The following is a 12,427-nucleotide window of genomic DNA, read 5'->3' as shown; positions in this document are numbered from 1 at the left end:
GCTGGGCTGGACTTTAAAGCTGAACTCTAGTTTAAAGTGACCTCTATGATAAAACAGCATTTTTAACTCGCTATGATATAAATATTTGGCTTGGCATCATCAGGGGCAGCTGCTGGGAGCTCAGTTTCTGTACATGCAGGTACTCCCCCAGAACTATGTCTCCCAAAAGCCTGTTACCTACACACAGTATGTGAGCAGGCTCTTGGGGGTTAAAGTGTTTGTTACCCCAACAATTCATATTCCTGATATGTGCCTCCTGTACCATGTACTTGTATGGAAAAGTATCCTGTTCTCTTTGTATTGCTTCCTTTGTGTGAAATCGCTTCTGTTCCTGCCAGTCCCCTTGCTTTCCTATTGAAAACTGATTATACTAAGCAGGAGCATGATCAGTTCTCTGGCTATGCTGGGAACTCAGCGTACTCTCCTCCAATAATCAGACTTGCCCCACCACCAGCTCTTATGCAGCTAAGAATGAATTCCAAGGGAATGTGATCACTTAGAAAAAATAAGGGGAAAAGGTATTTATTATGTATTTTTTATATCTACCTATAGGCAGCTTTTGAAATGTCACCTATAGAAAATATAGGGTACTGAAGTTTGTTGCCATTTCACATGAGCACATAAATTTAAGGTTTGGCATGTTGGGTATCTATTTACTCAGCGCAACCTCGTCTTTTATATTTTACCAAAAATGTGGGTAATTTATTGTGTTTGTTTGCCCTAAAATTCACGTTAATGTGTTTTTTACTGAAATTTTGTGTTTTCTAGACCTTGATACCATGTGACATATAAAATTCCAACTACCACTGTTTTATTCTCTAGGGTGTCTGCTTTCAGAAAATATATATTTGTGGGTTTTGTGTAATCTTCAGGCCTATAATTATTTTTTAAACATGTGTGCAAAAAGCCCCCCCAAACCCCAAAAACGTCTCTGGCAACGGAAGGGTTAAATCATGATTTAAATCACTAGTAAAGGGGCTTGATTTAAATCAATTTGATTTAAATCATAATTTTTAAAGCGCAACTGTCATCTCTGACCCACTGTGGACTCACCGACAGTCCCATTAATTTTAATGATACGGCTGGTGATGCGGCAGTGACACAACAAGGTGAGGGACGTGGCGGCAACAGGTGAGTGTATGCCCGCTAACAGGTGCTGCCATGATGGATCTGAAATAACAGGTGCTCTTTAAATGTAAGCACTTATTCTTGCTGGTAGTTAGAATCTTTAATATTTGTAAACAAAATTAAGGTTTCCTTTTTAGAATAATAAGCGGTCAGATTAGTAAAACAGTGATATCAGAACCAATTAAAGCGGGAGTCCGTTTAAAAAAAAAAAAAAGCCAGCAGCTACAAATACTGCAGCTGCTGACTTTTAAAATAAGGACACTTACCCGCCCGCGATGTCGGCACCCGAAGCCGATCTCTCGATCGTCTCTCGGGTGCTGCCGCCGCCATCTTGGGTATGGGCATCAGGAAGTGGAGCCTTTCGGCTTCATTTCCTGGTTCCCTACTGCGCATGCGCGAGTCGCGCTGCGCAATAAGGATGGTCCCCGCTGTCTCTGGGATATGTCTGTTTCCCAGCAGGCAGCGGGGGACCTTCGGAAAGGGGAGTGGATTCTGCGGAAAGGGGCGTACCTTCTGCAGAATCTACACCGGAAGTGGGTGCAGATACCTGTACTGTACAGGTACCTGTACCCCCCTCCCCCCTGAAAGGTGCCAATTGTGACGCCGGAGGGGGGGAGGGTTCCAATGAGCGGAAGGTCCACTTTAGGGTGGACCTCCGCTTTAAATCATACAGTTTGTAGTGTACATTGATTTGCAAAGCAATGGGATAAAGGAATATTCTTGAACTTTTATCTCATGGTTACTGTGAAATTGTGTGAATGTATCAATGCAGTGCATATTATCTCAGCTACTTAGGGATCATTTTGATTATGAATCAAATTCTGTTTATAGACATAGGAAGCCTTCACAATCTGGCACCTCTGGAAGACATGTAGCTTTCTCTGATACAGAGAATGAAATCATGGACTATACCCTGGCTAGATCTGCCTCTGATTCATCCCTGGGGATGACAATGTTGGTGTAAGTTCTGGGAATGCCTCTGAACCTCATTAAAACGAGGGAAGGCATGGCTTTACAAAAGAGAGAAAAGAAGAAAGCAAAAAGAAATCAAAAAGGACCAGGAGAGGAGGAAAGGGGTGGAGGAAGTCATTACAATTTTAGGGATCAGACATTTTTGTTTATTTGAAGCCATATTAGATATTAATACATTTGCAAGAAATTTGACATTACATAAACATTATTTTCAGGACAAGGTAGATGATGCGGTAGAGGACACACCCATGTCTGCCAGCCCTCCATGTAGTGCATCTACAGGTTTCTGTGAACTCTGTGCTGTCAATGATGTAGAGGGGTTATGGGAGGAATCTGGTTCTACTGTTGGAGAGGAGTGTACAACGTCTGTATGTGTGCCCTTCAGACAGCAATCTGATTTTTATCCCATTAACTCCAGAGGTTAAAGCCCTTGATCAATTTCAAAAGACGGTAGAAAAAGAACTTATTAGATTAGCACAGGGCTCTAATAATAGAGGTTCCATTAATGTACATGTGGATAACCTTACACCATCTGAACGGGATGCTTTAGATACCCTTAATGAGGACTCTTCCATCATTATTAGAAACTCTGATAAGGGTGGCTTGGTGGTGGTTTTAGATTCAGATACATACAAGGAAGAGGCAATTAGACAACTGTCTGACAAGGATACTTACTGTAAATTAAAAATTAACCCCACCAGTACATATAAAAAGACTCTCATTGGGCTGGTCAATAAAGGTATTAGTTTGGGTTGCCTAAAACAAAGATGAGGGTGAGAGTCTGGTGCCTGAGTTTCATCACCTCCCTAAGGCCCAAAAGGGTTTAGACCCACTTGTGGGCCGACCCATTGTGGCTGGTATTGGGTCATTAAATGAACAGTTAAGTTATTGGGTGTACTGCCAAATACAGCCTTTAGTGCAAGATTTACCTAGTTACTTAAGAGATACCAAACAACTACTCAATGTATGTTCTAATATGACCTGGGAAGATGATAACATATGGATTACATTGATGTGTTCAGCTTGTACTCATCTATACCACACAAATTAGGATTTACAGCGGTGGAATTTTTTCTGGACCATAACAGTAATTATACTTCTATCCATAGACAGGACATTCTTGAATATTTCGATTATTTATTAACTCATTATTTTTTTTCTTTTGATGATTCTTTTTACCTCCAGAAATGCGGGGTAGCTATTAGGGCTAATTTTTTCCCGTTACGGGTCAATCTATATATGGGTCGGTGGGAGAGAGTCCGCATTTTTGGGAGTATGAATCCATTTAGGTCCGGGATAAAATTATTTTGTCGTTATATAGATGACCTCTGTTTTTTTTTTACACTGGTCCGATTGACAATTTTAACAGATTCCTGGATTATTTAAATGACAATCAGCTTCATTTAAAGTTCACTGGACAATTCAGCCATGATATTATCCCCTTCTTGGGTGTCACTCTACAGGGAAAGGATGGTCGCATTATTTCTGGTCTCTACAGGAAACCCCTGTCTGGTAATACTCTCCTCCGAGCAGATTATGGCCATCCAGGTCATGTGACCAGAGGTATATCCGTTAGACAATTGCTCAGGTTACAGAGGATTTGTAGTGAAGAAGTAGATTTCTGTAGAGAAACCAATGGAATGTGCAACAGGTTTAGGTCGAGGGGCTACAAAGAAGGAGTTCTTAAAAGAGCTGTTAGTATGGCTAGATCAACCCAGTAGAGATCAGTTATTGCAAAATAAAAGAAATAGAAAGGTGTCTAAAACATTACCAGTACTGTCCACCCCTAACAGTCTGGAATACAAAAAGATAAAAAGTATAATTGAGAGAAGTATTCCAATACTATATGAAGAGGAAACTTATGCTAAGATATTATCCAGGGGTATTAGGGTAGTTTCTTGCTGGGCTCCCTCTCTAGGTAGATTTCTATCTCCCAGTTATTTTCAATCTAAGACATAGAGGAGAGTGTGGGGTTAAGAACTGTCCATGTTGCCCCTGCATTTTAAAAGGAGATACATTTTGATCTACAACCAATAATAGAGAATTTACCATTAAAAAATTCTTAAAATCTGATACAGGAATATTATATATCTAATTACCCGTAGAATATGCTCTATTCAATATATTGTCAGGACTACGAGAAGGCTGAGAGAGCGCCTCAAGGACCATTTATACAATATAGAAAAAGAGCATGGTACCAATGTGGTGAGGCATTTGAATAATATTCATAGGGGTGATATCTCTGCCTAATGCCTCATACACACGATCAAACAATCCGGTGGAAAAGTCTTTTGGGTAAAAAAAGTCCGGCGGACTAAGAAAGTAGTTTTGCACTCCAATCTGTCCGTCGGACTCGCATTTTGCCGGACAATACGGCCGTGTGTGTGCCAGTCCGCCGTACTTTTGATATGAATGGACTTTTCCCGCCCGGAGAAAAGTCCGCTCATTTTGAGCGCGTCTCCAGGTAGCCGGGACCAGCGAAGGAGGCGTCGCTGGCCCCGTCACCTGGTATGGACTTAAAGGGGAATCCCTACACCAAAAAATCGTCGTGGGGGTCCCCCCCAGGTCCATATCAGACCCTTATCCAAGCACGCTACCCGGCCGGCCAAGAAAGGGGGTGGGGACGAGCGAGCGCCCCCCCCTCAGGAGCCGTACCAGGCCGCATGCCGTCAACATGGGGGGGTGCATTGGTGAAGGGGGGGCCGTGCGCCCCCCCACCCAAAGCACCTTGTCCCCATGTTGATGAGGACAAGGGCCTCTTCCCGACAACCCTGGCCGTTGGTTGTCGGGGTCTGCGGGCGGGGGGCTTATCGGAATCCGTGGCCGCACGGCCCCCCCTTCACCAAGGCACCCCCCCATGTTGAGGGCACGCGGCCTGGTATGGCTCAGGAGGGGGGGTCGCTCGCTCGTCCCCCCCCTTTCCTGGCCGGCTGGGTAGCGTGTTCGGATAAGGGTCTGATATGGACCTGGGGGGGACCCCCACGCCGATTTTTCAGTGTAGGGATTCCCCTTTAAGTCCATACCAGGTGACGGGGCCAGTGACGCCTCCTTCGCTGGTCCCGGCTACCTGGAGACGCGCTCAAAATGAGCGGACTCTCCTCCGCGTGTGTGGGCGAGTCCGTTCATTTCAAAAGTACGGCGGATAGTCCGGCGGGCTTAGTACGCCGTATTAGTCCGCCGCAAAAGTACCGTGTGTGGGCAGGTAGCTCGTTCGGAAAGTCCAGCGGAAAGTCCGCCAGACTAAGTCCGCCGGATAGTCTGCTACGTGTGTACGCGGCATTAGAAATACAGGGCATCAAAAAAGTTGTATTCCCTAGAAGAGGTGGAGATTTGTTCAGAACCCTCTGCAAACGAGAGATGTTCTGGATATTTCACGTTCAAACCAGAATTTCACCAGGGTTACATTTTGAATGGGATCTCACCCATTACTATGATTGATGTACTACAAGAACTGTGATCCATTTGATAAATATTTTTGTTATAACATGTATGTCTGTATATGGATCACAGTGATGATATTATATTCATCAACATGGTAATTTGTTTTTGGAATGTTCTCATAATTTCAGCTATTGGTAATCCTCTATTGCCGTATTTTTCTATTCTTATGCCGTGTACACGGGATCGGACTTTCCGGTGGACCAGAGTCCGTCAGACAATTCGATCGTGTGTGGGCTCCAGCGGACCTTTTCTTCCCAAAAGACCGGCGGACCTAGAAATAAGACTGGCTTCAAATTTGTCCGCCGGACTTGGCTTTTAGCGGACAATCCGTTCGTCTGTGTGCTAGTCCGATGGACTAAAACCGACGCTAGGGCAGCTATCGGCTACTGGCTATGAACTTCCTTATTCTACGTCATCACGTTCAAATCCGTCTGACTTTTGGAGTGATCATGTGTGGCCAAGTCTGTTAGTTTAAAAGTACGGCGGACCTCAGCTGCAAAGTCCGTCGATTTGTCCGCAGGACCAAGTCCATCGAAAAGTCCGGTCGTGTGTACGCGGCATTAGTGCTCCTTTTTGTGACTCTGGTTTATTTATTTTTTCTCCACCTTGTTTTGATCAGCTTGCAGAGCATTTTTAGTCCAGCATGCAAAGCATTTCTTAGTGTAATTTTTTTTACTTTTTTTTCTTTTTTTTCCAGCATGTAGAGAATTTTTTTTAATTATTATTATTTCTTCCCTCCTCCCCCTTTCATTAGTGGCTCTTTCATGTTGTAACCTGGGCTGTATTTCTCTTTAGTATTCTCTTTTTTTGAACTTACCTTACATCCATATTGATGGATAAAGTATGAATATATAATAGATTATATCGTCATTTAGGTCTGGCTGTACCATTTCATATGTTTTTATCTTGCAAATTTTGTATATATATTTTTGTATTATTACTTTTACACTTCGCTATTTGTTTTTGAAACATACGTTTTTGATTGTTAAATAATGATAAGAACATGGCATTGATTTGGTTAATTAACCGTCTGACACCCCCATGGGGGAGGGTCTGGCTAGGTATAAATGACCAGTTCATAGATGAAACAAATGGGCTTTGATAAAGCACAATTAGTGTGCGAAACATGTAAGCCTTGTCTCCATTGCTTGTACATGTAGTGCTTCTCATGTTCTTCAGGGTTTTATAGGAATAAAGGCGTTTGGATCTCAGTTTGGTGTGCAGATATCTGGACTTTCCTTTCATTTTTGTTATCTCAGCTTGCAGAGCTTGGATTCATTGAATGAGTTTACCAAAAAATGTAAATACTGCAGAATATACAGCCTCATACTACATAACTAAGCTCCATTTCATGCTGAATAAACTAAATTAATCATGTATCGTAAATAGAAAACTATCTTTATCGTTTTACTCCAAAAGCATTTTAATAAATAAATTTGATAAAATCAAAAAAATCTGATTTAAATCTTCAAAAATCTGATTTTTATTTTTTTTAAATAATTGATTTTTATCCACCCTGGGTAAAACTCATTTCCACCGTCAGGAGCTCTGGTGAATACTGGCTAAAGCTTAGGCCTAGCACCTCAAGTGAGCCCACGTCATCTGCCAGGATGATCTGATTGTGTACTCTACTGCTATAGCTACTGGTCTCCGAGCTTAACCCCTGACCATAACACCTAACTAGACCCTCCCACTTCTCCCAGTCAATATTAGTTCATCACAGAGACAGACGTTAGGAAAACTGTTGTCTTCTTAAACTTCAAAAAACTGACAAACATCCTCTGTACTTCTCGGATGTAAACTTGCGTTAGATTTAACTTTTGAATATTATTGAAGAGTTATACTGCCTGTAGATGGTGCCAAGTCAGCAGGTGACCATACTGTCCAGGGAGACTGGGTCTATGGAGGTATATAAAAGCATAAAGTAGCATTTGAAACAGAACGATATGCAGTAAGCACTGTCACTTCATACTTATGGCAAATATACATTAGTCACTGCAGACTTTGAAGAGCTTTGCAAGGACATAGAAGTTTTGTCCTGGAAATGCGGAGTGCAGTTATCCTTTCACTTTCTTTAATTAAGAGGCAGCTGGATACAATTTGGGATTACAGGGGAAGGTTTCAAGGCGAGCCTGTGCTGTATTCAAATGATTAAGATTTTATGTTAATAAAAGGTTTGCTGTGGTATCGTTGCAAGCAGCTGCTGAAGATTATAATGTGGCAGCAGGTGGAAGAATTCCCTTCGGTGGATAGATCAGGCAACTGGCACAGCTGTGCCCATAGCAGAGGCCGGCACACACAGAGGGTCACTGTACCAGGCTGCCTGTGCTTGAAGGATGCCAGTAACTCATGAACATTCTACAATCAACAACATTTGTATATGTATTGTATCAGAGACACAGCTTACAGGCCCAGGGATACAGAAAACCTTGACTGACCCATTCAAACTTTGAGATGCTATTTTACATAAGTTGGGTAAAAGTCTAACTTTATACATCCTTTCATGGCTAACAGGGACCGGAGCACTACAAAAGACAGAAAGGAGGAGTATGAAGGGAATGTAAATCTCATAGGGGGTTATTTACTAAAGGAAAATCCACTTTGCACTGCAAGTGCGCATGAAAGTGCAATTGGAAGTAAAGTCGCTGTAGATCTGAGGGGGACATGTAAGGAAAATAAAAAACTGAATTTTAGCTTGCACGTGATTGGATGATCAAATTAGCAGAGCTTCCACTCATTTCAGATCTACCCTGTAGATTTAGTGCGACTGCATTTCCAAGTGCACTTTCATTGCAATTTCAAGTGCACTTGCAGTGTAAAGTGGATTTGCCTTTCTTAAATAACCCCAATAGAGTTTTTTCTTGCATGTGATTGGGTATTCTTTGTAAAGTAAAGCTTTACCACATTTACTAAGCTCTGGAGCAACTACACTTGCAATGTGCACAGTCTATTTGCCTTTAGTAAATTAACGCTAATGTAATTTCAAAAGTCATTTTTATTATTTTGAAATCTGCAGCTTTCATTATTATAATATCCTCAGGTCCTGCCATAAAGGTCCTTGTTTAGCATACAGAATGCATTTAGGGTCCACTCTGGTCACAATAAGGAAACCCATCTTAAGAAATGGCATGCAGCCATGGCTGGAGTACATGTGTAGCACCCTCCTCCAGGCCTCCTCAGACCACCATCCAGAGCACTCTGTGCATCACAAGTCTCTTCAGATGTTCCTCTGTGTGTATTACAAGAAATATAACAGCGCACACATACAAAAATGACATTTAAATCCTGCAAGGCTATTTAAAAACACCTGAACACATTCAAAACATATGGGGATTTGGTCACACTGTATGGTCATACAGCGCTAAGCCCACTTACTGCGTCAAAGTACCCCATTATCAGTAGGTCCTACACTAGTATCAGAATGAAAGATCCCTGCGTCTCAACCATGGGAGACAAACTCCTCTTTATGGGAGAACTGTGTGCATTACACGCCTCCTTCTCACACTGTTCATGTTCACAGCACTGTGTGCATTACAGGCCTCCTCACACCACCGTCCAGAGCACGGTGTGCATTACACACCTCCTCCTCAGACTGTCCATGTCCAGAGCACTGTGTGCATTACACACCTCCTCATCAGACTGTCCATATCCAGAGCACTGTGCAGCATTACAGGCCTCCTCAGACCACTGTCCAGAGCACTGTGCAGCATTACAGGCCTCCTCAGACTACCATCCAGAGCATTGTGCAGCATTACATGCCTCCTCAGACCACCGTCCACCACTGTAAATTAAAGGCCTCCTCCAACCACTGTCCATGGCACTGTGCAGCATTACAGGAATTCTCAGACCACAGTCCAGAGCACTGTGCAGCTTTACAGGCCTCCTCAGACCATCCAGAGTGGCTAAATCTGTATCTGTGAGTTTGTTCAAACCCTAATACCATGAATAATAACAAATTCGATTTCTTTACTCCAGGAGTATATAATAAGTTTGGAAATTCTAAAGAAATGCTTAACCACTTACTGACCAGCTCCTGTACATATACGGCGGCAGGATGGCTCTCCTGCTCAAATCGCTGTATATAACCAGCGGCTTCTTTAAGAGCCAAAGCAGGTGCCAGCCACCCGTGATCGTGGGCATGAGAGCCAGAACAAGGATTGTGTGTGCACAGATGTCCTGAAGGGCTCTGTCATTAAACAGCAGCCAGGTGGAGCCCTACTGCATATCTGTGAAGGGGCCAGGGGGGTAGTGTCACCAAAAACTGGGGATGAAGTTTCTCTTTAACAACTTTAACAACTCTACCTTAGCATGACTCTATGATTAAGCCCCAATGTGCAGGGCGAAACATTAAAGTGGTGTGGTCAGTGGAGAAGCACTTGCTGAGGCTGTAAAATGAATTCCACATGGGTCAAGCAGGAGAGTGGTGTTCCGGGTGTCTATTACCAACTTTACCTCAGCAATTTGACAAAAATTCACAACTTCAACCATGTACCTTGAATGATTAACACATGTTAATCATTTCTTTGTCTTCTTTGCACCATGACATAACCATGACATGACAGGACAATGGTGTCTTCTTTGCAAAATGACAACCTAGAAAAGTCTGTCCTCTGCCCCACAAGAAGCTTTTTTCAAATAATTCTAACAAACAGCCAAAGCCTGAATAGTACAGCCTTTCCCCTGCCAGCATGCTGCAGAGAAGGAGCCTTGCTCTCTATGTTTAAGCAGTGAAACATTACAGAATAATTCCAGTTGAATGAGAAACACCCTGGAAATAATCTATGTGTGCGCAGATGTGCTGAAGGGCTTTGTCAGGACCCAGCGGCCAGGCAGAGCCCTTCTGCATATCTGTGAAGGTGCCAGGAGGGTAGAGTCACCAAAAACCGGGGCTGAATTTTCTCTTTAACAACTTTAACAACTCTACCTCAGCATGACTCTATGACGAATGCGCAGGGCGAAACGTGTCATTGGTGTGGTCAGTGGAGAAGCACTGGCTGGGGTTGTATAATGCTTTCCACAGGGGTCAGGCAGGAGAGCGGTGTATCTGGTTCCTATTACCAACTCTACCTCAGCAATTTGACAAAAATTCACACCTTCAGCCATGTACCTTTGAATGATTAACACACGTTAATCATTTCTTTGTCTTCTTTGCACCATGACATGACCATGGTGTCTGCTTTGCACCATGACATAACCATGACATGACATGACATGACATTGGTCTCTTCTTTGCACCATGACAACCTAGAAAAGCTTGTCCCCTGCCAGCAAGCAGCTCTTTTCAAATAGTTCTACCAAACAGCCACAGCCGGAATAGAAGAGCCTTTCCCCTGCCAGCATGCTGCAGAGAAGGAGCCTTGCTCTCTATGTGTACACAGTGAAACATTATAGAATAATTCCAGTTGAATGAGACTTATGCCGCGTACACATGATTGAATTGTCTGGCGGACGCGGTCCGGCAAACAATCCGCCGGACTTTATAAAGAATGGACTTGGCCACACAGGGACACTTCGAAAGTCCAGCGATTTCTAACGCGATGACGTACAGTATGTACGACGGGACTAGAAAAAGGAAGTTCAATAGCCAGTAGCCAATAGCTTCCTTCTCATACTTGCTTCAGAGCATGCGTCATTCTTAGTCCGCCGGACTAACACACTGACGAACAGATTGTCCACTGAAAGCCAAGTCCGGCAGACAAATTTTGAGCCAAAACTACTTTCTAAGTCCGCCGGACTTTTACGATGAAAAAGTCCGCTGGAGCCCACACACTATCGAATTGTCCGGCGTACTGTGGTCCGCTAGTCCGCCAGACAATTTTATTCGTGTGTACGCGGCATAACTACTACTAACAATTTCTCTTATTACAATCTTCTTCTTATAGTCCTCTAATGCCAATACCTTCTTTTCAAAGGCCACTATTTGTTTTCTAACACTGCAAGCTCCCTGCAACCCATTTCAAGAACAAATCAATTATCTTCATAATAAAGTCCGCAAATGTGGGTTCCAAATAAGTATTACCAATGAATCTACCTTTCCATCTCCGTGACCATTTTTAAATGGTCTACAAAGCAAATGCCATCACTTACCCTGCAATGCTAACAGGCCTCTTACAAACCAAGTCATGGACCAACCTCATCATCAGCATCCACCAAGACTGTAAATATGTGTTCCGAATAACTAATCCATACCATGCTGAGGGTCTGCCGGGACGTGCGATTAAACGTAGGGCTCCGGTAATAAATTCTACAGTCTGGAAACAAATATCTGAGTATATTCCAGGCTAACACATGATGAGTGAAGTCTTCCTGTTGATGTATAAAATTATATATTATTTTTCCCGGCAGGGTTCCTGCATTGTAATGAATACCCTGCTGTGTGCAGGCTCTGCTCTGGAAATGTCATTCAGAATACTGACGAAAATCTCAATTTTTGATGAGAGCGGGTCTCGGGAAAAGTGCATTTATCATTTTATGCATAAAATCCACAGGAGGTGTTTTGCCATTATATTTGTTGTACCCAGAGATTGCAAACAAAATCAAAATACATTTAGCTTTTAAAGGCAAACCCCAGGTGTATATAGCAGTAGTTAGCCAAATGGATTCGCTCTGTAGAGCCAAAGTTGTTCTGCTGTTCTAATGAGTATTAGGAACATTCCCCAGCATTTACCTGCCACATAGAGAAATCCAGCTATAGATTGATCGAAACATGATAGTTCAGCAGGGACTGACTGAGATTCGATCCATCTATGGACAGGCTGCTTGTACTCAAGTTGATCAATTGATCCATTGGGTACAACCAGCACGTCCAATTTCTAGCATGTGATTATTGCCAGTGGCTATAGCAATAATCACTGTGTTCTCCAGCCGGGGACAGCTCCCTATGCCC

This window comes from Lithobates pipiens, unplaced genomic scaffold (genome assembly GCF_037356315.1).
Source record: "Lithobates pipiens isolate NorthernLeopardFrog02 unplaced genomic scaffold, aLitPip1_a1.2 Scaffold_18, whole genome shotgun sequence".
NCBI lineage: Eukaryota > Metazoa > Chordata > Amphibia > Anura > Ranidae > Lithobates > Lithobates pipiens.
Note: the sequence above shows the minus strand (reverse complement) of the source record.